The sequence below is a fragment of the Anopheles gambiae genome (assembly GCF_943734735.2).
Source record: "Anopheles gambiae chromosome X unlocalized genomic scaffold, idAnoGambNW_F1_1 X_unloc_18, whole genome shotgun sequence".
NCBI classification, from domain to species: domain Eukaryota; kingdom Metazoa; phylum Arthropoda; class Insecta; order Diptera; family Culicidae; genus Anopheles; species Anopheles gambiae.
In genome coordinates this window covers 50,001-55,668 of record NW_026902624.1, presented here as the reverse complement: position 1 = coordinate 55,668, position 5,668 = coordinate 50,001, and positions in this window count along the sequence as shown.

Genomic DNA, 5,668 nt, shown 5'->3' with positions numbered 1-5,668 from the left:
GACAAGGATTCATCGTAGTTCATCGTAGCTTCATCGCCGAGGGCTAGACAGTGGCTAATCACCACTGTTGGAAGCCATTCGTTGCCTGGGATGATGGACATCCACCGCCCGAGTGACGTCGATACCCTAACGGGTGATCCACTCGGGGCCGGTTGAAGGCACGGAGGGGTTTTAGTGAGTAAGAATCTCACACTACCGGGGTTGATCACCCAGGTGTCTTATGCAAGATTTCCCCTTCGATAACAAAAAAAAAAAAAAAAAAAAAAGGTAGCCAAATGCCTCGTCATCTAATTAGTGACGCGCATGAATGGATTAACGAGATTCCCTCTGTCCCTATCTACTATCTAGCGAAACCACAGCCAAGGGAACGGGCTTGGATGCACTAGCGGGGAAAGAAGACCCTGTTGAGCTTGACTCTAGTCTGGCATTGTAAGGCGATATAGGAGGTGCAGCATAGGTGGGAGGGCTTCCTCGTGGAGCTCGCCTCTGAGATACCACCACTCTTACTGTTGCCTTACTTACATGATTGGGTGGAACAAGCGCGGGCCCCAGGTCCGGATCGTGCGCGCACCTCCTCCGGGGGGCTGTGGCGGCGGTTCGCCTGCGCGCGCCCAATGCGCCGTGTTTCTCGCTCAGCGTCCAGTGTGTCGCTGGGTGGTGCCGCCGGGGAGACTGCATCGTAGCATCGTCGTGTGTAGCGTGTTACCCGCTTGTCCGACCGTGAGCCGTGGCCCGCAAGGGTACAAGCTTGCGTACGTCGGTGCATTCGTGGTGCACTGCTTCTGCGCGGTCGATCGTTTATGATGTCACGTTTGCCCCCGGTTCCGCGCGCCGCCCGGCTCGAAGACTCCTGGACAGGTCCTTTCGGTCCACGTCATGGACAGTGCCAGGTGCGGAGTTTGACTGGGGCGGTACATCTCCAAAACGATAACGGAGGTGTCCAAAGGTCAGCTCAGTGTGGACAGAAACCACACGCTGAGCATAAGGACAAAAGCTGGCTTGATCCCAACGTTCAGTACACTTCGGGACAGCGAAAGCTTGGCCTTACGATCCTTTTGGTTATAACGAGTTTTTAGCAAGAGGTGTCAGAAAAGTTACCACAGGGATAACTGGCTTTTTTTTTTTTTGTTATATCGAGTGGATTTTTATTGATCGTATGTTACATCGAAAAGAAAACCCAGCCCTCTCATAATCCGCCCCTTATGCCCTGCGAAGGGATTTAAGGGTGGACGTGATGCTCATAGGGAGCCTAACTTTTTAGCCGTGCGTTCGCACCTTTCCGTTTATTTTAGTTGAAATTCTATTTTCCAAACTGTTCTTCTGAATTCATTCCCTTAAGGGGAGCCCTATATCTGTACCGAAGCACCTTTCTTTTTTTTTACACTTTCGTTGTTCTTTTTACTAAAGTTAGCTTTAGCGTGCCGCTCTTTCGGCTTCGGCTGCTGCTGCCTGCTGGGCAGCATCAAGTCCGCCTCGCTCGACGTCATCGGGTTCATCGTCACTTTCGCTCGACCAGGCATCATGGCCGAACAGCGCTCGTAGCATTTGGATTCCACCGTTCCGAATCATTCGTTGTCTTTCCCGCCAGCGGGCCACTCTCCGTCGCCCATCTTCGAGGCGAGCGGCCTCCCTGGGTGTTGGTGGTGGAGCTGGTGGAGTAGGTTGACTTCTCCTATTGCGCTGGCGGTAGGCACGATTTGCCTCATTGTGGAGCTGCCGCCGTTCTTCAGTGCGGCGTTCGTCTTCCTCTCGCTGTAGCTGCTGTTGTATTTCAGCTTCCTCACGATTGGAAGCAGCCCGCTGTTCTCGTTCCGTGTCCCAGTCACGCTGCAGCGTTGTTGTTATTCGACGTGCCGCCTCACAGAAGCTGCTCCAGTTGTCTTGGCTGCCCATAAGGAAGTCCTGAAGACTGTCCGGCGTGACCGGATTCGGCCCCAGTTCACCAAAGTACTCCATCCTCACTCGAGCAAACCTGGGGCATTCGAAGATGGCGTGATGGGCATTTTCCGGAACACCCGCACAGCTGCGACAGTCAGGGGATTCCGTAAAGCCGTTGATGGCCAGGTACTCTCTGAAGAACCCATGTCCAGAGAGCACCTGGGCCAAGTGGAAGGTCATCTCCCCGTGTCTCCGGCCTTGCCAAGCGCTGATGTCGCGGATTATCCGATGCGTCCACCGGGTGTATCTGGAGGTGTCGGCCTCGGCGTCCCATTGGCTCTGCCACATCGTGATGGTGCGCTGCCTCTCCTCCAACCGGATGGCTGCCTTCGTTATCGACCGACCCGGATCATTAACACGCTCGAACACTCGCGCATCCTCCTCTATCAAGAGACAGATGGGGGTCAGCCCGGCGAGGAGGGTGGCGGTCTCATACCTTACGGTACGGAAGGTGCGTGCCACCCTCCGTGCTGAGACTCGCTGAACCCTCTCCAAAAGTCGACGACACTCTCTCTTCGTCACCTCGCCATGCCAGATGGGCGCAGCATATCGGATGACCGACTCTGCGACCGAGGCCAACAGTCGCGCTTTGCTGGTCTTTGGTCCACTGTGGTTGCGCAAGAGGCGGGTAACGGCATCTGCTATCTTCCTTGCCCGAGTGGTTACCTCTCGGACATGGGGCAGCCACGATAGGTGATCGTGAAGGGTCACCCCAAGGTAACGCATCGTGCGGGAAGATGTCACCTCCACGTCCCCTACTCTTATGGTGACCTGCGTAGGGTTCTTCGTGCTGGAGATAAGCACGCACTCCGTCTTTTCCGGCGCAATCTGGAGATGATGTTGAGCCATCCAGTGAGAGACACTGGCGACCGCCTCCTCGGCTGCAGCCTTCACTGCATTTACGTCGATGCCCGGAATCAGCAGCACCAAGTCGTCAGCATACGCCACCATCTCGCAGTCCTGCGGAAGGGCGACGTCCAGAACTCCATCGTACATGGTGTTCCACAGGGTGGGGCCAAGAATCGAACCCTGTGGAACACCAGCCGTGATGGACCGAGTTACTGGGCCGTCGGATGTCTCGAAGACCAACTCTCGGTTCTCGAAGTAGCTCCTCACGATTCTTTGCAGACCAGCAGGTACTCCTTTCATCTGCAGTGCAGTGGCGATGGCCTGCCAGCTTGCCGTATTGAAGGCATTCTTGACATCCATTGACACGACCAGCAGGAACCTGTTATCCCGCCCGTTCGTGCGGCGGAATCTCATCGCGCTCTGACCAGCCTCGATCACTGTTCGAATGGCGCCAATTGTAGATCGCCCCCTCCGGAAGCCATGCTGCCTGTCTGACAGCCTCACCGCAGCAGGATCTTCCAGGTGGTTGTGAAGTCTGTTTAGAATGAGCTTCTCCAGCACTTTCCCTAAGGCATCCAGCATGCACAAAGGTCGGTATGACCCGTTGCTACCCGGTGGTTTCCCCGGCTTGGGGAGCAGTACCAACCGCTGTCGTTTCCATGGTGCTGGAAATGTAGCCGTTTCCAGACAGCTTTGGTACAACGCCTGGAAAACGTCCGTGTACGCAAGGATTGCAGCCTTGACAGCGGCGTTCGGAATTCCGTCAAGGCCCGGCGCTTTTTTGTTCGGCATGGTGCTAGCTATCAGACGGAGTTCCGGGATCGTGACTTGGGTCCATGGAGTCTGCTGGTCTGCAGGCTGTTCCTGTTCTTCCTCGGAACTGATGCTGGGCCAGTTGAAGGGCGGATGTTGCGGGAAAAGCTCTGTAACGATGCTTTCAAGCCTCGCTCTCTCCGTCTCGGGTGGGGCCCTTCCACCGCGAAGACGGGAGAGGACTACTAAGTACCCGGCTCCGAAAACGTTTTCCTCCGCAGCATCGATCAATTCCTGGAAGGCAGCCTTTTTGCTGGCACGTATAGCTCTATCCAGCTCAGCTTTAGCTGTTCTGTATTGGGCTGCAGCCAGACTTCGGTTCTGGAGATCACTTGTCTGCTGCATGCGATCTCTCGTCTGCTCGCAGTTTTGCCTAAGCAGAGCAATCAGTGGCGTCCACCAGTAAACGTCCCGATGAGGGTCGGGGAAAGACGACGTCATCCTTTGCATGGTTTTCTCGCAGGCCGATATCATTACCGAGATCATTCCCTGGTGATTGACTGCCTTCTCTCGGAATCCCTCGCCATGTAGCGTGGCCAGGAAATTCTCTTTCGAGAACTGTTTCGTCTTAAATCGCGTGCCTGCATGTTGAAAACGCTCTCGCTGGCCCCGTTGACGTGACTGTCCTTGGTTACGCTGCTGGTCTGCTGACGCTGGGCCTACCGAATAGGTGATATACCTATGGTCAGATCGCGTGTCCGTGTTTCTTACCAACCAAGTGCTCGGCTGAGCTATGGACGAGCTGGCGAAGGTCACGTCGACAACGCTGGCAGTCGCCACACCGTTTCCAACAAAGGTTGCCACATTCCCTCGATTCATCAGCAGCAGGCCCAATTGCTGGGACGCCTCGAGCAGTACTTCCCCACGCTCATTGCTGCGTTGGCTTCCCCACTCCTCATGCCAAGCGTTAAAGTCTCCGGCAACTACTACCTGAGGGTGGGATTGGGCTTCCAATTCAATTGCTTCAACGAATTCCGCAAATCCTTCCCGCGACAGGCTGGGTGGCGCGTAGCAGCTTAGGAAGGTGATGCCACCCACCTTGGCAGCTATAAGGCCTGGAACATCACTGCTCCATTGTCCTTGTAGAGGGTATCGTCCTGTGGCCACGACTGCCACCTTTTTGGAGGCATCAACTGCCCATCTTGGGTTGTTCTCGGGTGGTCGATACGTGTGGGAAAGAACCAGCACGTCCACTTCCATTTGTCGGGCGGTTTGCAGGACCAGATCTTGGGCGATCCTGCCTCCACCCAGGTTCACTTGGAGGACTTTTAGCTGCGTCATTGGGTGGCCGACCGATCGCATGTCCGGTCCCCGATAACATGGGGGCCATCGCATTTGCCGCAGCGTATTTCTTCCATGCATGTACCAGCCTTGTGACCTTCCTGTCCGCAACGGATGCAAACATTTTGTCGGTCTACAGGTGACCGACAATCGCGGGCGTTGTGGCCGTGCTCAAGGCATCGGTAGCAGCGAAGATGCTCTTTGGGTGTTGGAGGAGCCATCTTCACTCTGGAAATGCAGAAGCCCAAGCGAAGCTTCGTACCATCCAGCGCTTTGGCGGCCTTGGCTGGCAGACGGACGCGTGCCCGCTGGGTGCCATCCGGCATTGTCCTAATGCTCGTTGAGACGATGCCTGCCCCACCCTCGATCTTGTTTTCAAGGAGAGCTGTAAGCTCTTCCTCCTTGGCTAGGGGGTCGATGTCGTTTACTACCAAGGCCGCCATTTCCGTCACGTGTCGACAAGTTCCAGCCTCGCCGATGATCGTTCGGATCTGCTGGAGAATTAAGGTCGCGTTTGCGGATCTAGCAAGCGTCAGTCGTAGCAACGCCTTATCTGTGCGCCGGCCCATGATGATGAAATCCTTTAACTCCTTATGTGTGCCATTATCGTCAACGGCTTTACGGATTTTCAAGGAGACGCTCTCGAAAGTCTCGTTCTGACCAGGAGAGATCTCTATCAGTTCGGGCTTAGGACGCTTACGCTTCTGCTGCTGCTGTTGATGCTGCTGCTGCTGCTGTTGCGACGAGCCTGCGACCACATATCGCTGTGGCTGTCGTTGCTGCTGTT